This window comes from Tenrec ecaudatus, chromosome 3 (assembly GCF_050624435.1).
Source record: "Tenrec ecaudatus isolate mTenEca1 chromosome 3, mTenEca1.hap1, whole genome shotgun sequence".
In the NCBI taxonomy this organism is placed as follows: Eukaryota; Metazoa; Chordata; class Mammalia; order Afrosoricida; family Tenrecidae; genus Tenrec; species Tenrec ecaudatus.
The window spans coordinates 116,081,422-116,103,508 of NC_134532.1; the positions used below are offsets into that span (position 1 = coordinate 116,081,422).

Genomic DNA, 22,087 nt, shown 5'->3' on the forward strand with positions numbered 1-22,087 from the left:
AGCCCTATATATAAAAAGCAGTTCTACTTTTTCCCGTGGGGTCACTTAATCGACACAACAGCAACTAACACAGCGATAAAGGCTCTAGCACAAGATGTAGCGTAGGATATTCTAACTTACTATAATCTTCAGCTATAAAACCTTCTGGAACTAAACTGATTAGTGGTTCCCATTATTCAAAGAATCCAGCCAATGCTAGCATCTTAGTTTTCACAAACACCAAAAGGTGGGTTTTGTATTATAAGGAAAAGGAATAATTAGTTTTTTCCAATGTATTACTCTAATTATCCCACCCAGATGATTGTAAGCTTTTATAAATACATGGATTCTCATAAATTTAGAAAACCTGTCAATCCCCTTTTTATCTCTTGGCTCTGTTATCTCTCTCCACATTCCCTCTTTCTGTGGCCTTAACGAACCTCAATAAAGATTTGAGGATGGTATTTTAATTTTATGGGTCAGTTCTACTCTGTCCTTATCGGTGGGTGTCTCTATGAGTTGGAAGTGCCTTGACACCAGTGGGCTTCGTTTCTAGGCTTCTGGGACAATGGCCTCTTTGCCCAATGGAAGAATGATTTACTAACTACATATTATGGCTAGACACTTGGATATGCTTTTCCACCATGGTGCTTTAAGGAATAAGCATCATATTAATTTCAGTTCTTGAAGTATATTAAAAGTGAATCACTCTTTGAAGGGGGAGAGAGCTAACCTACAAATCATATAAACAAAATTAATACCCCATTTTTAAAAGAGCCTGGAACAGAGTAAGATAAAAACTTTAGTGATCACGCACTTTTATTCAGCTAATAAATACATGGCAAAGGACAGGCTCTTTTCCTAAATAAAATATATTTTAAATGTGTCTTCAATTCTGCATTTGTTATGGGAAGTGTATCTTACTAGCCTATGGAGGTATGGATTTTAATAATCACTTTACTATTTGGGAGGGAGTCCAAGTGGGGTAGTGGGTGACGTGGTGGGTTGTTAACCTCACAGTCAGCTGTTTGAAACCTCCTGCTTCTCTAAGGGAGAAAGATGAAGCTAGTTATAGTCGGAGAAAGCCACAGGGGCAATCCTACATACTCTGAACTATACCGTGCAATCTATTGGGCTCAACTCGGGGGCAGAAGAAAGTTTGGTTGGAGTTTTCTTTGACTATTTGGGAAGGGGTCCTGAAGGCACTGTCAGGTAAGTGTTGCACTGCCACTTCATGCAGAGGAAAAATAAAGAGGCTGTGTACGCCAACGAAATTTGATTGTCTCAAAAAATCCTACAGAGATGCTAGAGGCTAATTGACTAGATGACAGTGGGGTTTTTAAGGCAGATTAACTATTTGTTAGGAAACGTGGAGCTCAAGGAAATCCTTGCTAGAGCTCTGACATACTGATTTAGCCTTACAAATTTGCATACCTTTCCATGTATGTTATTATAATATCACATATCACCGTTGACTATCATTGGCAAATATGAGTACATGACCTTCCACAGGAGCCAATATCTGAAAGTACACTGGCAACTTTCATCGTCTTTCCCAAGACTCAATTGCAGAGGGAAAAAAAAACCCCAAAACTTTCACTGCATGATAGAGCATCGATTAAACTTTCTGTTAATTTTTAAAACATCTCCTGTATTCATGTTTCTTAAACAATGTCTTGGATGTTTATCCTTCAAAAATTATCATCTATTAGACACCAAATTATGAGACCCTGGGTAGGATAAGCTTACTTATTAAAGGAAAACTTGGATGAAAAATAAATAAAAAGGAGGACTTGGAGCACTTACTGATGAAGATCAAAGACTACAGCATTCCGGGTGGGATTCACTTTAGCATAAAAAACATGGAAATTTTCACAATGGGCCAATAAGTTACATCATGGTAAACAGAAGAGATTGCTGTTATCAAACATTTCATATGACTTGAATCTATAATCAATGTCCATTGAAACAGCAGTCAAAAAAATCAAATGGCATGCTACACTAGGCAAATTTATTGCAAGAGATTTCTTTAAAATGCTTTTTAAAAAATACCGGGTGATTAAGGTATGCCTGACCTAAGTCGTGTTATTTTTAATCATCTCATATGCACATAAAAGCTTAAAAGCGAAAATAATTGATGCTGTTTGACTGTAATACTAGCAAAGAATGCTGAAGATGCTATGGACTCCCAGAAGCACAAGCAAAACTTTCTTGTACAAAGTACAGTTAAAATGTTGTATAGAAAGAAGTAAGGATGGCAAAAAAAAAAAAAGAAGAAGAAGAAGTAAGGATGGCAAGACTTTGCTTCATGTATTTTGGACAACTTATTAGGAAGGACCAGTCTCTAGAGAATAACATGCTTGGTACAATAAAGGGGCAGACAGAAACCAAAGGCCCGATGAGATGCATTGGTATGGTGACCTGTAGTGACCCTGTAGGACAGGTAGAACCGTCCTGTTGGTTTCCAAGCCTATGAGTCTTTCAGTGAGTAGAAAGGCTCATCCTCAGGGCAGCTGGTGGTTTTGAGCTGCTGACCTTGCAAAAGTTAGTAGCCCAACACTGACCACTATGCCAACTAGTAATTAAATCAAGAGGTGTAACGCTTCTAACTACAGTAGATTTCTACCTTGCTGCTTCATGCCAGGAGGTAGAAATATCTACACTAATTAGAAGAATCTATGTAAGACAGTGATAACAGGCAAATCCAATGCTTCCAAGTCTAGTTTCCACATTTGGGCTGGCAAAATACAAATCAATAAGACTTTTTGGGGGGGTGGTGAGGGAGGTACATGAGCTGATAACAAGGGCTCAAGTAGAAAGAAAATAGTTTGAAACAGATGGTAGCAACATATGTGCAAATGTGCTCAACACAATGAATATATGTATTGATTGTGATAAGAGCAGTAAGAGCCCAAAATAAAATGATATAAAATGTTTTCTCAGTTCTTGTATAAAAGAAAAGTACAGAATTAGTAGCCCTGGTCCTCAGAGTATGGGGTAAAACATTCATCAAGGGAGGAAAAGTAAAGAATGTTCTATTCATAATTACTTAAGATTTTCCAGCAAGAGAGGGGAAAGAGGAAGTCTATTTTCGGTGACAATGATTACTCTAAAAATATTAACATGCAAGGGGAAAATTTTCATTCTGAGAATCACTACTAGGCAAAACCCTTTCCCTCACAGAGAAAGACATCCTATTCCCAGCGTAGAGGTAATCTAGGCAGAGGCACTTGCCTCCTGACTTGAAAATGGCCAACGTCCAGGAATCATGGGAGTTTATCTGAGGACAGCCTGAAAGAATTTCTCCGTACTGGGCTAGTCTCTAAGAAGTATCAAGTGGCATAGTGGATGCTTATATGCTCAGGCTTCTGGAGTGGGGGCAGAGATCATTACCACATAGACTGTTTGGAAGATTTGCTATGCTGAATATACAGGCAAGCTGGGGCCGGGCGGGGGTGGGGTGGGGGCGGGGGGCTGGGGAGTTGTAAGCAAAGGTTAGAACTACTTCTTCCTTGCCTCTGTCCAACCCACATCGCATTTTCTTTCTCATAGCATCTCTATAGTTCTAACTGGCTTATTGTATAAACACAAGTAAAACAGCAGATCGGTTCTAGTCTTCATTATAAATATATTGGGGGAGGGGCAGGGCAACACAAAACACAGTTCTCTACTTAGTAAACACCCATGATTTATAATGATTTGAGATATAACCCCTCAGTGATTTAACACTCAACTAGCAGGCCAATGGTATTGAGAGAAAATGAAAAGGCATTTGAGAGAAGTCATGGAGAAGACAGTAGAAAACAAGAAATACACTTTAACTTGAAAGCTTTATCAGGACCAACTATCAGAAAATGGGGAAAATGAATTTCATATGTCCCTGCCTGCCAGGGTCCTTATTTATATTTCCAGAAATGCGTGTAAAGAATACAGCAGCTCTCCTGAGATTTGCGCCCTCATGGTTGAGGGCCTTGGCTCGTTCCACGAGGCCAAGTTGTGGTGACACCTATCGGGCTAGCTGTGGTAAGCACTCATTTTTTGATGTATAAAGAGCCAAAATTCCACATTTTTGGTCTTCAAAAAGATTGAGACAGTAATGGTCATAGGTGAGATAAAAAGGAGGTGGGGAGAAATGTTGTAGTATGTGGCTACATAGATTACATGTCTCTATTTATAGCTATATTTGAGTAGTCCCTACCTCTTAAAAAAATATCCCTTTCCCCCAGAAAAAGACTCATATGCATACGAGTAAGCACATGATTGTGGGGGATTTGCAGTTCTTAAAAGCCAAGTCTCTGGGGGACCAAACCAAAAAAAAAAAGCCAAGTGTCTGAAGCCTAGATAAAGGTATTTGAGAGAGTGCTGAATAACTTAAGAGGGGAAGGCTGGGCATCACAAAGGAGTCAAACATCCCTCTGTCTTACCAGCAGCTCTTTCCCTCACTGCTCCTCCCGGATCATGACCCGTTGGCTGTTGCTGAGCCCATCTCCTGCTTCCAAGTGTGGCACGCAACAGGCACAAGGGCAAGTAGACAATCCTGAGAGGGTCTGCTGCTGAACGTGCGTGAGCCTAGAAGAGACACAGAGTTCGAATAGGATTAAGTTAACCAAATGAACAAGGCATAGACATCTGGTATAAAACTATTATATGGAATGCTATTAAGCTATTAAACATTTTCCAGTTAGAGGTTTGTTTGTTTTTTCCAAGTGCTAACACTGCCAAATGTACCATTGTCTAATATTTGTAGTGCGCTTGGCAACGTACAAAGCATCCACCTTAGGGTTTGATTGTGATTGCCAATTGGCCTAGTGAAACAATGCCTGATATTACTGCAACTGAAGAACACAATGGTCACCTATCTCTGATGACACAGCATTATAAGGATTTATAGCTTGGAGAGTGGGTCTATTGAGAAGATAAAGCCTTTACTCACTGCCATTCAATCAGTACTGACTCACAGCAACCCTATAGGACAGTGTAGAACTGCACCTGTGAGTTTCCAAGAATATACCGCTTTAAGAAAGCCTTTAAAGAAAAGCGTATACACCAACTGCTTGACTTATTCCCCCAGGTGGGTATAAGGTCAGCTGAAACTGAGAGCCGTTCTTCTTCTGAAGTCCTGGTGCTGGCTGACATTTACCATAACAACTCATAAAGAAATCATTGTTGAATCGATTCCGACTCATGGTGACCCCATGTGTGCTCCCTCACATTTTCAATGGCTGATGCTTGTGGAGATTTCCAGGCCTTTCTTCTGAAGTGACTTAGGTGGACTTGAACCTCCAATCTTTAAGTTAGTCGCTGAGTGGGTGAGATATTTGCACTACGCAGAGTCTCCAGTTCATTTATAGCCAATGTTTATTCTATGTTTGCATTGGCCAGGCAGTACTGAAGTGCTATGGAAAGGTAAAGCATTAGAACTCATGCTCCCTATACTCACAGACTTTAATTTAGCCTGAAAGATATCAATATTAAGCTTCAATCAGGACTCTAGCTAGAATTCCCATGGGTCGGTATCAGATTTAATCTCTGGTTTAGTACATTTGGACTGGTGATGCCCTTGGCTTGCAGAGTAATGTGAGGCTTTAGTGGGACTGCCCACTACCGGCTGCTCCTACAGGCTGGCACGAGGCCGGCAGTCCTAGAGGACTGAGTGTCACTACACGCGGTTATCTGGTTGGCCAGGAACCAAACTGGCAAACTATCAAGGAAGCATGTGAAGTTCCAGGTTTCCAGGCGTAAACCAGCCCTTTAGTATCGAAAGGCTACCCCAACCAAGAGTATGCCTGGAAGAGACCCGTCTCTTTTATTACGGTGCCACGGTCAAAAACCTTGGTCTTAGCCTGGGAAAGGCTCCAATATGGTGGTGGCCAGAGACAAGGACAGAGACGGCAAACAGGCATGGGCGGTTTGCAAACAGGCACTGTTTAAGATACACAAATAACTCTTCTTCAACGATACCGCTCTCCTTCTGACATGCCATATTAAGGTTTTGCTTTTCAACTCACTCACAAGGCAAACACATGACATACATGAAGAGAAACTGCTGAAATCAGAGCCACAGGGAGGGAAGAAAAGAATGAAGTCTATGAATATATTTGAAATGCGCTCACGCCTGCATCAGTCTACATTTTCAATTGAATGAATAAACTTCATAGCCAATGTAGTGTTCTCTTTGAGGATAATGTGGTTCGTAAATTTGGTTTAGTTTCCCTAACTAGAAGTCTATTTGGCCATCTTTTGTCTTATCAACTATTTACTATCTCTTAAAGTTCATGATAGCTACTTTTGGCAGGATTTTCCATAATGAAGATGGGGACATGATATCAACAATGGGAGGAGCTAATCTGTATTCATTACATCAAAGCCACTGGCCATGTACCTCAGCACACTCTTTGTAGGGGGCTAGGCTGCCAGTGCCTGTGTGCTTGTTCACTGCAGACGATGAAGCAAGTTAAACATTCCATTCTGGTGAATGGCATATCATGCTACATGTCTAATTCTAGAGGGTGATATGTTTCTCTCAACAGTTAAAAATATATATATTGTCTATGTGTATACCCATATAACAACACAAGACATATACCTACTATAGCAATTTTCCCCCTTGAACAAATGTATTTTCTTTTTAAAAATGGATCAATCAAAAAACATCATAGTTCCATTACAAAGGAGTCACATTTATGTCCCTTGTATTCTAAGTCCGCCCTCAGTGCCCATTGCTTCAGAGGTTACCAGCAATAGATGTTCCCTTCCTGTTGTAAAGATGCCCAGGCAGCTTCCCCACTTGATGGCGAACTCCAGGTGGAAACAGGGTCAGACTGGAGTTCATTGAACACCAGGTTACTGACCTCAGAACAGCAGAGCCACAGAAAGTTCTCTTCCCACTAAGTGCATGTATGCACATGCACACATACACAGCTCTCTGTAAGCAAAGGGTCACAACTTTATAGCGCCCAGAGAGAAATGCTACTAGGCATCAATTTCAATTCTACCAATCCTTTTTAAAAAACACTGACAGTACTTAAGTCCCTAAGAAAACCCTGTGTGTGTATCTTTACTCTGACATAATGAGCCCTGGTAGTACACTGATTAAGGTGCTCAACTGCTAGCCAAAAAGTCAGTGCAGCTTCAGGAAAGAAAACAGCCTTTGATGTCTCATGGAGTTCTACAGGAATTGAACCCTCTCCAGAGGGTTGGGCTCGGGCTCCTAAAATAAGAAGTGGTGACTTTAAAGGATAATTCAGAAAGCATTTACAGAAAAATTTTCATAAGAAAAATAAATATATATCCCACAAAGCGATTCCTTATCAACAGCCATCTGGGAAATAAATTGCCAACAGAACAGAGATATGACCTAGTGGTTATAAACCATATGGCATGTTATTTCCACTGCACAAAGAGAATTATGAGAACCCAACACAGGAACATAGGTGCATGGGTATAAATTCCTTCAATATTGTGTAAAGATTAACCAATCAATTCCTGCAATCTCTATAAACAAAAACTTGAGACATTAAATATTTTATAAGACAAATTAAAACTCGCATTCAAAGAAAACTGCCTAAGCAGATAAAGCATATACCAATTCCCTTTTTTTTAATATACCAATTCTTTGTATTGGAAACACTTCAGCATTTTTCTGTCACTTCTGACACTAGTTAATACTCAAATCTCTTTGCTCAGAGTCAGAATTAGTAGCCCCAAAATCTTACTCTTGGAATCGGAGGAGTTAATTTTTATCACCGTCTAAACGAAGGTGATTATCTGCAGCAGAATGGTCATTTCTAACTAGGCATTTCTAATGTAGGCATTATGTAGTGTCCCTAGAAAACCTGTACAGAAGAATGAACGAAGGGGCGAGAGAGAGCGGTTCGCTGATTTTAATGCTCATCTGTCATTTCCTTTGTTCTTACACAGACAACCTGAAGCTTTGGCATTTCTCTTTATAGAGTGGACTCTTGAACAATAATTCCAATGAGAACTTGGTTTTGAGCTTAACCTCAAAGGACACGTGTCTCCCATAACTCTACAAACTACAGTCGGTTGGCAGTACGGAAGCACACCACCACCAGTTGCCAGCGAATTGTTATACTCACGGTGACCTCAACTGTACATCTCAGAATAGAAACGTGCTCCATAATTTTCTATGGCTGTTTTTTTTTTCCACATGTAAATAACCAGGCCTTTCTTTGGAAGAGTGTCTGTGTGGACTTGCACCAAACTGTTGTGTTTGGGTAAGGCACCCACCGTGTTACAGCATGTGCGATGTTACTGCATATGCAAGTTACCACATATGTATGGGAAGTGCTGCATGCATGCAGTATATGATGAGCCCTAACACGGGCTGCTCTGGGCAAGCATAGTCAACACTGGGTCCAGAGAGGGGTTCACAAGAAAATAAAAAATGAAATAGAGCACACTAAGTCCTGTAAATACCCATTCAGCAAGGCTTAGGCAGAGCAAGGGGCGTGACCAAGCACGGGTAAGACTGTAAAGGCTACGTCATTGGTCACAGCCCTGGAGAAGAGCGGGAGAAGAAGAGCAGCCGCATCCAACATTCATCTGACAAGGATGCGGTGCGCCCCAGGTACCAGCACGCAGGCGCGGTGGGTTCCTGCCCAGTACAGCACAGACAGCACAGCACAGCGGTCATCGGACCGCCCAGAGGCTGCAGGCTCCCACAGATGAGCAGCAGAGACCGGAGAACACCCGCACTGCACCGGAGAACAAGTGGGACCCTCACTGGTGTATAAGCTGAGGGGGGCTTTTCAGCATAAAAAAATGAGCTGAAAAACTCAGCTTATACACAAGTATATACGGCAATAATTTTCAGTGTAATAAGGCATGGGTTATTTACACTGAATTGTTATAGTACATGCATTTAACAATTCTAGATTGAAGATCAATAACTAGGTAGGCTGTAAATGCTTTTTAAAACTGCTTGAAATCTGTAACATTAACCTAGATGTTAAAAAATACTTTTTAGAACTATGTGTATTTAAATGGACTCCACCATCCCACTTCAAACAGAAGCGGAAAGTAAGGTTGGATATTACATATTATTACTTGCTCAGACTCCAGAGAATGTATCCAAGGAACAATGTCTTAATGTCCTCAAGTGAGCTATACAACCTAAAGCTAAAAACCATTACTACTATCAATACAAATTAAAAACAGATCAGTGAGAAAAACTCCAATGCTTGCCGAGATGTCAATCTGCAAACAGAATGTCAGGTTATTAGAACTAGAGTAGGACTAGAGAACTAGAGTAGAGGCCCAATGTCCATCTGCTACCTTAATACTTAATATATAAATATATATAAATATATGTACATAGACCTATATCCCTATTGTTATACAATATATTTACATAGGTACATGCCTTGTGTTTCTACCTCTTTAAATGCCTTTTGCTTCCTAGTTTTTTTTTCCTCCCAATTTTCCTTTCCCTTTTCTCATGTCCCACTATCATGCTCAACCTTCATTAGGGTCTCTGTACTTCCTCTCGGCTACATTGCCCTGGATCAACCCTACCAAGCATTCTATGCCCTCCTGACAACAGAGTTTAGATCTCTTGTTTTACCCTTGTCCCTGGGTTTGCTGGCTCCCACTTCCTTTTCCCCCGATCTCCTCTTCTCCCATGTCCCCCAAGACGTTAACTCTAGACAAGAGTAGAAAGCCTTCTCTTTCTCCCATAGAATAGTGGTTTTGAACTGCTGACCTTGGGGTTAATGGCCCAGTGAGTACCTAGTTACCAGCTCTTCTAAAATGGAAGTGTGTAAAGAAATAGAAACGTATTGTTCAAGCCTTGGCATACCTTATTCCTTATCACACAAAAAGCAAGACATTTCCGAGAAAAAGAGCTACTCTTGGGAAGGAGAGGGGAATATGAGGAGCTGATGCCAGGGGCTTAAGTGGAGAGCAAATGTTTTGAGAATAATGAGGGCAACAAATGCACAAATGTTCTTTTCACAATTGATGTATATATGGATTGCGACAAGAGTTGTATGAGCCCCCAATAAAAAAAGATTTTTTAAAAAGAGAGGGAGTTACTCTAAAAGTAAAAGGGGTCTTCAAGAAGTTTGTTGGAGCAGATGCCATCTTCAATAAATGGTGCTGGAAAAAAAGGATATCTACCTACAGTAAAATGAAGTAAGAACCTTACCTCACTCCATGCACACACCTTGAGATAAAACCCCAAACAATTAGGGTCATTAATAACAAACCTGAGAACCTTGGCACAGGGAATACAGAGGCTAGCAGAAACAGGGAAGAACACCAACACGGAGGAGGCACAAATTGACAAGTGGGATATACTGACGATAAGACACCTGTGCACATTAGAAGAACTCACCAAGAGAGTAATAAGAGAGTCCACCGACTGGGAAAACCTCTTTAGCAATGACACATAAAACAAAGGCCTTATTACTAAAATCTACAATGCTTTGCATGCTTACAATAAGAAAAAAAATCAACTGTCCATTGAGGAAGTGGGCAAAGGACCTGAACAGAAGTTTCACAAGGGCAGAAATCTGAATGGCCCATGAACATGAGAAAATGTTCCCAATCATTAGCCAGAGAAATGCAAATCAAAACAACTATGAGATACCACCTAACCCCTTCAAAAATAGCCCAATTTAAAAAAAACCCAAAAAACAGGAAGCAACAGTGTTGGAGGGGCTATGGTGAAATAGGGACTCTAATCCACTGATGGTAGACTTGTAGGTATGTACAGCCACTATGAAATTCGATTTGCCGATTTCTCAAACAGGGAAATCAAGTTACCATACAACCGAGCAAACCACGGCTAGCCCTCTGTGCTCCAATGTTCATTGCGGCACAGTTCACAATCACAAGGAGTTGGAAACAACTCAAATTTCCATCAATAGACGAATAGTTAAAAAACTGTGGTACATACATACAATGGAGTACTGTGCATCGCTAAAAAGCAGTGAACTCATGAAGCAGATCGCCTCATGGGAAGAACTGGAGGAAATTATGCTAAGTGAAATAAGCCAAGCACATAAGTCCACTGAGGTTAAGTATATATATACATATATGTATATATGAGATAACAGAAAGGTAAGTGCAAAAGGGGCACAGGGAAAAAGCTACTGTATAAAAACACTCCAGGGGTGAGGTCCAGGTAGTATGGCAGGGGCCAGACCAAATCCAGGGGAACATAGGGTAGCCAACGAAAATGGAGTGGAGGGAAGGAAGGGGAAAGAGAAAAAACAGATGTGTGATGGGGGAATAGGGCACTGACCCACACAAGAGGAGGGTATTGTTTGTGTCTCCACAAGGAAAGAGCGACCAGACATAAAGCCAGTGCCAGATTAATGCAGTGTGCTGGTAAGGAGTGGGGAGCCAGTGGAGGGGCCTGAGGGCTCAGCCCCGATACCAGCTACATAGACAACAGCCCCTCTCCCCCCTTTCCCCCCAGAAGAATTTACTTGAGAGAATGGCACTGAAGCTGCAGCTAGGGGAGAGGGGCATGTCTGATCAGAGCAAATGAAGGGGGAGGAAGAGAGAGTGGAGCACATCCTGGCACATCAGGCCTGGAGGACGATATCCCTGCTCTGAACAGTCAAAGGACACAGTGAACAATATGGCTGATCCCACAACAAGACATGCCGTCCATTGATGGCCCAGGGCCCTAAGGGAGACAACACTGGAGACTCAGTGTTGGGACTGGCCCAGTCTGACCCTGTGACACTGAGGCAAACCACTAAAAGTATGCGGCAGAGCAACCGTGGGAGCACAGCAGGGAGCCCCCTAGGGAGTACAAAGGACAGACTCTGGGGCCAAAGCATGGTACCCCATTGGACCTGACTGAAGGACACACCTATAGATAAAAAATCAGACCTTGATCTATTTACAGGTTTTTCTTTCTTTAATTTTTTTCTTTTAATTAAGTTTCCTTTTTCATTGTCATCGCTGTGTTCTCACTCATTGCCTATCTTGCTATGACTTTATTTTTGGTGCATATTATTATCTCTACAGATCTATCTAGATAAGACAGACTGGATGAATAGTCTGGAGGAGAAAACAATGGGATCAATGTTTCCGGGGGGCACACAGGAGAAGGGGAGGCGGACAGGGTAAAGAGGTGGTATTGACCAACCCAGGGACAGGGGAGCAACAAGTGATCCAAAATCAGTGGCAAGGAGGGTGTAAAAGATGCGATTGTGGGGAAACATCTATGTGCATATATTTATAGGTTTAGTATTAAGGCAGCAGATGGACATTGGGCCTCCACTCAAACACTTACTCAATGCAAGAACACGTTGTTCTATTAAAGTGGCATTCCAGGATGCACACCTTCCTGACATGATCGCTGAAGAAAAATGTGTGCATAAGCAAATGTGGTGAAGAAAACTGATGGTGCCTGGCTATCAAAAGATAGTGTCTGGGGTCTTAAAGGATTGAAGATAAGCAAGAAGCCATCTAGCTGAGAAGCATCAAAGTCTACATGGCAGAAGCACACCAGCCTGTCTGACCACGAGGTGTAGAAGGGACCAATTATCAAACCTCAAAGAACTAAAAATCATATCAGTGGGTGTCCACCTTCCCTATATGATCACTGAAGACAAACGTGCATAAGCAAATGTGGTGAAGGAAGCTTATGGTGCCCGGCTATCAAAAGATATAGCATCTGGGGTCTTAAAAGCTTGAGGTAAAAAAAAAAACAGCCATCTAGCTGAGAAGCATCAAAGCTCACATGGAAGAAGTACACCAGCCTGTATGATCACGAGGTGTAGAAAGGACCAGTTATCAGACATCAAAGAACCAAAAATCATATCATTGTAAATGTGGGTGAGTGCAGAATGGAGACTCAAAGCCCATCGGTAGCCAACTGGACACCCCTTACTGAAGGGTTGTGGGGAGGAAATGAGCCAGTCAGGGTGCAGGGTAGCAACGATGAAACATACAACTTTCCTCCAGTTCTTAAATGCTTCCTCCACCCTCACTATCATGATCCCAATTCTACCTTACAAATCTGGCTAGACCAGAGGATGAACATTGGTACAGATAGCAACTGGAAACACAGGGAATCCAGGACAGATGACTCCTTCAGGACCAAAGGTGAGAGTGGCGATGCCTGGAGGGTGGATGCTTGGAGCGTGGAGGGAAGGTGGGATAGGAAGGGGAACTGATTACAAGAATGTATGAATAACCTCCTCCCTGGGGGATGGACAGCAGAGAGGAGGGCGGGAGACATTGGACAGTGTAATATATGACAAAAAATAATAATTTATGAATTATGAAGGGTTCATGAGGTAGGGAGAGTGGGGAGTGAGGGGGGAAATGAGCAGCCGATATTAAGGGCTCAAGTAGGAGGCAAATGTTGAGAATGGGTCTTCTCTGCACTAGGAGCACCTCGCCTGCTACTGCCCCTCACCCCCTAAAAACGTACGCCTGTGCCAAATTCGTCTCCACCCGCCCTTCCCTGAGCTTCAGCAGCTGGACAGCCCCACGTCCCCTGACCTCACGCATCCCTAGTCGCAGCTTCCAAACCAGCACCGTCTCCAGGGACATTGACACAGCCGCCAAGTTCATTGGGGCCGGGGCTGCCACAGTTGGAGTGGCCGGCTCTGGAGCTGGCATTGGGACTGTGTTTGGGAGCCTCATCATTGGTTATGCCAGGAACCCTTCTCCGAAGCAGCAGCTCTTCTACGCCAGCCTGGGCTTCGCCCTCTCGGAGGCCGTGGGGCTTTTCTGCCTGATGGTGGCCTTCCTCATCCTCTGCGCCATGTGAAGGAGCCTGCTTCACCTCCCAGAGTTCTCTGTCCCGCGCTTCGTCTGCCCTATATGTCTGCTTTCCCTGCACCTCCCCAGGCAGCCCGGGGAAAGAAATTGGCTCAGGGTTTGACAGAGGGAAGACAAATAAATACTGTATTAATAAAAAAATGTTGAAAATGATGATGGCAACAAATGTACAGATGTGCTTGACACAAAGGATGGATGTATGGATTGTGATAAGAATTGTAGGGAGGCCCCAATAAAATGATTTTAAAAAAAGTTTGTTGGAAAATTCCACTGGTTTGCATGCCATTTTTCCATGAAATTTTACAAGATCATTACTTTGGTGTGGGAGACTGAATGAGTGAAAATTAAGGCTTTTCAAATATGGTGGTTTAAATACAAATAAGTACATTAATAAAGATTTATAGAATTATAACTTATTTTTAAACTATTACAAAAGTGAACACAGAATATATCGTAAACTAGGCTAGGAGGTTGTTTGGGAAAGTAAACTATTTTGGGGGAATAAGTGATGATTTTTTATAAAGGATTATGGAAGGGTAATGTAATACGCTGTTTGTGTTATGGGGAAGAAGAAAATGGAATGTAACGTATTTCTAATTCAGAACACTTTCAATTGGTTGACTATTGAATCATATGCTATGTGGATTATGTCTCAACAAAACTTTTTTTAAGGGAGTGTAAGTTTCTTTCAGAGTACAGAAAATAAGTTAAAAAATAAATATAGAAACATAGCTTTGTAGTAAAACAGATAAATTATACAACTTTAAACAGATGCAGTAATAATAGACTGCATATAATGTAAGAATTTTCATTTCTCTCCATGCATTGACTAAAGTTTTGAAATATGCATAAGCAATTTTAACCAGTTAAAACATAAAATTGATGTTTCAAAATCACCACTGAGCACAGTGTAATGTGGAAGAAAAAAACCTAGTGACTTTGCCTTTAGAGTACAATAGGTTATCTGAATCCTTGTTGACTGATCCATTTTATCCCTGACTTGGAGGAGAAGAGAACTTGGAAGGCTGGGACTCAGATGTGAATGTGCTATGCCAGTTGCTTCAGGCTCATAAACCCTATGTACAACAGAAGGCAACACTGCCCAGCTCCTATGCTGTCTTCACAATTCTCTTTATGTTTGAAGCCATGGTTACAGCCACTTAATAATCTATCTTGTCTAGGGTCTTCTTCTGTTTCACTGCCCATCCCTGTCTCTTGTGATAACATATCTAAAGTACATGAGATGAAATCTCACCATCCTCATTTAGAGTAGCATTCTGGCTGTACTTTTGGCAGTCTTGGTACTTTCCGTATTCTCCACCAGCACCAGTTCTCATGCATCCATTCTTCAGACTTCCTAATTCAGCATCCAATCTTCACATGCAACTGCGGTCATTGAAAATGCCATGGCCCTCAGCACCGAGAGACCTTGTGCAGCAGATTTACCTAATGCAATGTCTCTTTTGATGTCGACTGCTAGTTCCATGAGCACTGATTGTGGAACCAGGCAAGATGAAGTCCTTGACAGCTTCAAACTTTTCTTCATTTATCATGATGGAAAGTCTTGGTCCAGTTGTGAGGATTTCGGTTTTCTTTACATTAAGTGTCACTTATATGGAAGGCTGCAATCTTTCATTAGCAAGCAAGTGCTCAAGTCTTCCTTATTTATAGTAAATAAGGTTGTACCATCTGCTTACTGAATTAGGCTGTTAATAAGCCTTCCTCAAGGGGGAACTGATCACAATGACCTACCTATAACCCCCTCCCAGGGGGATGGACAACAGACAAGAGGGTGAGGGGAGGCATTGGACAGTGCAAAACGTGAAAAAATGTAAATTATCAAGGATTTATGAGGGAAGGAAAGCGGGGTAGGGAGGGGGGAATATAAGGAGCTGCTACCAAAGGCTCAAGTAGAAAGAAAATGTTTTGAAAACGATGATGGCAATAAATATACGAATGCGCTTGAGGCAATGGATATATGTATGGATTGTGATGAGCTGTGCGAGCCCCCAATAAAATGAATTAAATATGTATATATTTATTATATATAAATAATAAGCCTTCCCCAAATCCTTGAGGCCACATTCTTTTTCATATAACCCAGTTTCCCAGATTAATTGTTCAGGAAACAGAGTGGATAAACATGGTGAAAGCATACAGCCCCAATGCACACCTTACCTGCTTGTTCAGCTATGCATCATTACCTTGTTTTGTTCTCACAATTGCCTATGGACCCAAGTACCCGTTCCACGTGAGCACAAGGAAGTGTTCTGGAATTCCCATTCTTTTCAAGCCTGTTCCGTTCATGTCGCACAGTCAAATGCCTTAGCGCAGTCAAACACAAACATCCATCTTTCTAGGATATTCACTGATGAATCAAGACTTTGAATCCGGTGTGCACCCCTGGAAACCACCTGTCAGTAAACTACTGGAAACCACTGTTGAATGAGTTTCAGCAAAAGTTTACTTGCATGTGATGCCAATAATGTTCTATAATTTGCACGCTCTGGGTATACATATGAATCTCATCCAGTCAGTTGGCCAAGTAGCTGTCTTCCAAACTTCTTGGCATAGATGAATGAGTGCTTAAATTCAACTGTCATTCTGTCAATTCCTGAAGCCTTATGTCTGGTTTTCGGTTAATGTCTTCAGTGAAGTTTGGACTTCCTCCTTTAGTACCACTGGTTCTGGCTCATATGCACCTCTGAAAATGACTGAATGCTTCAGTCTAGTGAATTAATGCACTCTTTCCACCTTCTTTTGATGCTTCCTGCATCATTCACTATTTTGCCCATAAACGGCAAACAAAACAAACTGACTGCCTCTGAGTCAATTCTGACTCATAGTGACCACAGAGGCCCCTTTGAGTTTTCTAAGATTGTAATTCTTTTTTAGCTTTCACTTTGATGTTTTCCTTTCCTGTTTTTTATTTTCAACATTTTTATTGACACACAATTTATATATCATACATTTGAATATTTCAATCATTCAATCATATCAATGGGAACTGTCCAATCACCACCACATGTCTTAGAGCATTCTTCCCCTCCATGCCCATTCCCCAAGACTTTATGGGAGTAGAAAGCCTGTCTTTCTCCCTTGGAGTAGGCTGGTGGTTTCAAATCGCTGACCTGGGGGTTAGCAGCCGAACATCTTCTTGATATTTCCTACATCATTCAATATTTTGCCCAGTTTTTCAATTTTGCAATTCAAGGCCCAGACCCGCCCCCTCCTTGTTTCTTTTCCATTTAAGATCTGCTGAGCATGTTCTCCTGTTTTGGTTTTCTAACCCTAGATCTTTGCATGTTTCATAATATTCCATTGCCTTAAGCGGTCCTTTGAAATTTTGTTTAGTTTTTGACTTCATGTCTTCCCTGCTGACTACTTAGCTGATAATGAGCAAGGTTCAGAGTTTCTTCTGACATCCAGTGTGATCTTTTCTTTCTTTCCTGTCCTTTTAATGACCCTTTACTTTCTTCATGTATGTTCTACTTTCTTCATGTATTTTCTTAATGTCACCCACAGTTCATCAGGCCTTCAAATCTATTCTTGAGATGTTCTCAAACTTCTGGTAGGATATACTTGTGGTGGTATTTTGGAGCTCATGGGACTTTCTTCAGTGATTCGACCTGAACTTACAAATGAGCAGTTGATGGTCTGTTCCAAAGTCAACCCCTGGCCTTATTCTAGCTGCTGAGATCAAGCTCCTCAAAACAGAGTAGTCAACTTGATTTTTGTGTATTCCATCTGTAGAAGTCCGTGAGTATATCCACTGTTTGTTGAAATTTTTAAAAAGGTGTTTGCAATGAAGAAGTTGACTATATGAGACCAGTTCCTGGAACAGGACTTGATAAAGTAGAGAAGTAGCATTGAAAAGGGCCTTAATAAGATGGATTGACTGCAACAATAAGACCAGGCATAGGGGCAATTATGAGGATGCCGCAAGACATGGTAGGGATTTTTCTGTTTTACCTAGGGTTGTTCTTCCTTTTTGATTCTCTAACTCAAGTATAGAAATGATAATATTTGCATAATATTTCTGCTCATGTGCCATTATAAACCAGAAAAATCTCTTGCACATTAGAAAATTCTCTTTACAATCTTAGGAAGAACTAGAATATTTAGGAACTTAATTTTTTAAGAGATGCACTGAATCAGGTCTCACGAAGAAGGAATACAGCTATTTACAGTGCTCACTGCAGTTAGTTACAGTGTGAGGTCAATCTTCCCTCCAGCAAGTGCTGCTGAAATGACTTAACACCCCAGATTGATGCCAGGTCAGGGCACATCGTTCACTGCCAGAGCCATGAATGAAGTAAAGTGCTATCAGAAAGCAGGTCACAGGTGACATAAATGGTGGGAGCAGAGAATGGGAAGAGAGTGTGAACAGATGAATCCTTTATTCTCATATATTAAGAAGCCTGGCAGGTTGGGTTTCTGGGGTGGAGGGAGGTCTTCACTCTTGTGAGTTGGAGGTAAGTCCCAATCACATGCTCATAATTAATATTGTTCCCCACTATATCCTCCCATAATAGTGCTACCTTAAAGTTACCTCTTACAAGCACATGGCTGCTTACTATCAAGCCTACAGCTTTAACCACAGTAGCAGTCCTATGTTATTGCTGTCCCGAATCTGAATACAGCCACTCCCTTACCTGACCAGGCACTGGTGTTAGGTTTCTCCCCCAATGTACTCAGACATTATTTGCTTATATAACTTTTAAAACATGAGTTCTCCTAAGATTGTTAACTTGGTTCCATATACACTTCAGTGCCACTGGCTCAATGGCAATGGGTTCAGTTTAAACAATGAGTACTGAAATAAAGGAAGCCTTCACATGCATTCATTGAGGAGTGGAGGAAATAAAAGAAACCAGCACATTCCTTTCCATTTCCTAGCCTCATCAATTCCCCATTCTTGCAGTAAGCCTGCCATTTTCAAAACTAGACTTTATATCCTATATTTACTAAAATGACTCATTATTATCTCAAGTTCTTTTTTTTTAAGATGCTTGAATTTCTTCTAAGAGATTAATCCAGAAATTTATCAGTTTGGTAAAGAACACTCTGCACATGGTACTTTATGCACATTCTCCTTGTAAAGATTAAAGACAAATAAACCTTTTATTCTTTGTATTGGCATTCAGGAGTATATGTTCTTTAAAGAACAAAATGTATATTCTTAAGCTCTGAAAAGGATTCCTTTTCACATCACGATTTCAGAGGGATATTAAAAATCTGGATTGTGAAACTCTACTTTCTGCTGTTCAACAAGTATCATTGCCTAACAGGTGGGAGCAATGTGGTCAACTTGTAAAAGCTGTTAATTGCCCATATTAATTTAACGATTTAAAAAAGTGCATCTGCAAACAATAGTAATTTATCAAGGGTTTACAAGGGCAGGAGGGGGGAGGGAGGGAAATAAGGAGCTGATACCAAGAGCTCAAGTAGAAACTGTTTTTGAAAATGTTGATGGAAAAAAAAAAAAAGAAAATGTTGATGGCAACATGACATACTCATGTATGGATTGTTATAAGTACTGCAAGTGCAACAAAAAAAGAACTTCAAATGCCCCAATAACATTATTTACTTAAAAAATAATTCATCTACTAGAAAATTTGTTTTTTAGACTTTGTCATTCGGTTATTTTATGTCTTTATTAAGCATCTCATATTTCACACAACAATCTTAAGGGCAAATACAGAGAGATGCTATGCCCATAGGGCAAACTACATGAGCCTTCAGTAGCTCATAGTTTTTCTCACTCAAAATTGTTTTTACATTGGGTTCATCAGTATCAAGTTTTAAGGTGACTCATATTCTCACATTATGGGACACAATTACAAAAGTATGAAGGCAATTCGTATTCAACCTTCGTCTTTCTGAAATGTTTCTCATAAACATTCGAAAATGCTACCTTTTCTTGTTTTCTTCAAATAAAATAGCAAACATTTACTACCTGAAACATCTCACACACACACACACACCTGGCGGGGAGGGTGGGGGGGGGCGAGGGAGGAAAGAATGGGAGTGCTGGTGGCACTATTGAGTAAGTATTGGACTGCTAACCTCAGGCCTGCTGTTATCATCCACCAGACCAGCTGCTTTATGGGGACAAATGGGGCTATCTGCTCCTGAACAGACCTACCACCTCAGTAATGCTAGATAAGCAGAGTGGACTTAACAACAGTGACTCTGTGTGTGTGTGTGTGTGTGTGTGTGTGTGTGTGTGTAAAATAAATGAACATAAATACAGTTTTAAACTATCTTGTTGAAATTCCTAATAATATAGCATAGACTACCTTGCCCATCATTATGTGAAAAGCTAAAGATCTCATTTAAGGACTATATATTTTGCAAGACCAAAAATGATGACAATCCTGTTTAGCCTGTCCACAAAATGTATGTTATAGACAATGGAATGAGATGAGTCTCAGATAAAAAAGAAAGCCTAAATGAGATAACAGTAAGCATATGAAAATGAATAATGTAACATAGACAAAGAGCCTATTTTATTTTGGTCTACTGCAATATCACTGGTTCAAAACCCACAGGCACTCAGCAGGAGAAAGGTGAGGCTCTGTGTTCCGAAGAACAGCCTCAGAAAGTCTCTCTAGGGTCACTATGAATGCAGGTCAGCTGATTGCTAGTGGACTTGAACTCCAGCTGTGATTCCTGACTTACCTTCTTCATCATCCCAGGTACCATCCTTTGCTTTGCACTCTAGGTGGACAGTTGGTACCTTGCAGTAAAGCACAACGATGCTTTCACAAGAGGCAGCTGTAGCATAAGTGCACCTTGGTTATACTTGTAGAGAATTTAAAGTTTCTGAAAGAACTACCTTAGTATTTTATATATGGTGTTTGAAAACTTTTTGACTTCAGGTTTCTTTTTCCCATTCCAATTTTCTGATCATTTCCTAAAGAATGGAAGAGAAATGAGCAACTAATGGATTTTGCCATTCTCTCTAGTCATATGGTTACATGATATTATATGATCAGTAAAAGGCATTGGAATTCATAAGCTGATTATTCTAATTTCAGAAATTTTTCTATAATTGGAAGCTTAAAAAAAGAACTCCTCTAGTAATTTGCATTTACTTCATTAGTACAAAGCCTACATCACTGTGGGTTTTTTGGTTGTTTTTTTTTTTTAATGATACTGAATCTTTACAAGGAGAATTCTGTGAAAGTATTGACCTTCATCCAACAAATGTTGATTGTGGGCATATTATGTGCCAGGTTCTGCCAGATACTGTAAATAACCCTTTGGAACAAAACAGAAACAGAAATTCTTATCGTGGGACCTAAATAAAAACACAATTTTATGGGGGTAGTGGGAGGAGGGGTGCATAAGCAGAAAACCACCCAGAACTCTTGTGGATTAATTTTGACCAGCTTTCAAATGAACAAGGAAGTTATTTCAAGGCAAGTAAAAAACTAGGTAGAAGAAACTTCTACCTATGAAGTACTGTTGAATATCTAAGAATGCCCCAAACAGTACAACTTATAATAGTTAAGGTACTACTTGAAAGCTATCAGCTCATCTTGGCAGTTAGTAGGTTTTTGATGACCCTGGACACAGTGCCACTTCTCCTAGCCTAGAAGGAAGTTGATATCCACAATTAACAGGAAGCAACCAAAAGAAATAACATAAGTGATGCTCACTTCACAGAGTAAGACTCGGGTTCCATATGCACATGTATCGTTGTTTACAACTTGACGTGTATTCCTATCAAAAGTGTTGCAAGTCACACTTATATTTTCATTTAGCTACAGAAGCCTTTTAAACACACAACGTAACAAGTTATCTATATAAGAACATCAGAAACTAAGGTAAGGTAACACTAATGTAACAGTCACTAATGTAAGGTAATTTAGCTACATAAGTTTCTCTGGCCCTAGATGCTCCTAGGTAATTGTCTCCTTCATGGGATCTAGACTGGAATGCCTTCTTTCACTTGCATGTGCTTAATGGACATTTTCTCTATGATTGATTTGATGCCAGAATAAGAAAAAGGAGGAGGAAGAGGGACCAAACATGGTTGCCTCGAAGAGCAAAGTAATAAAAAGAGATGTAAACCATTGACTTCCTTAAAAAAAATTTTTTTTTCATTTGGTCTATTCCAACTCAGAGATCCTACAGAGCAGGTAGAACTACCCCTGTGGGTGTCTGAGAGTGTAACACTCTTCACAGGAGTAGAAAATCTCATCTTCCTCTCTGTGTCTGGTGGTTTCAAACTGTTGGCTTTGCAGTTAGCAGACCAACACTATACCATCAGGGCTCCTTGGAAGGAGAAACAGTGGCAGTTTGTTTCCATAAAGATCTGCGATCT

The 22,087-nt window shown here is 40.7% G+C and overlaps 1 protein-coding gene across 3 annotated transcripts in view; it reads right to left on the reverse strand.

Annotated features, from left to right (window-relative positions):
• Positions 1–22,087, reverse strand: part of TET2 (tet methylcytosine dioxygenase 2) — a 100,332-nt gene that overhangs the window by 57,452 nt on the left and 20,793 nt on the right. For all 3 annotated transcript variants that reach the window (XM_075543971.1, XM_075543969.1, XM_075543972.1), the window contains exon 2: positions 4,404–4,548. The gene's annotated coding sequence lies outside the window, so the exon portion shown is untranslated. The remainder of the gene's footprint in view (positions 1–4,403; positions 4,549–22,087) is intronic.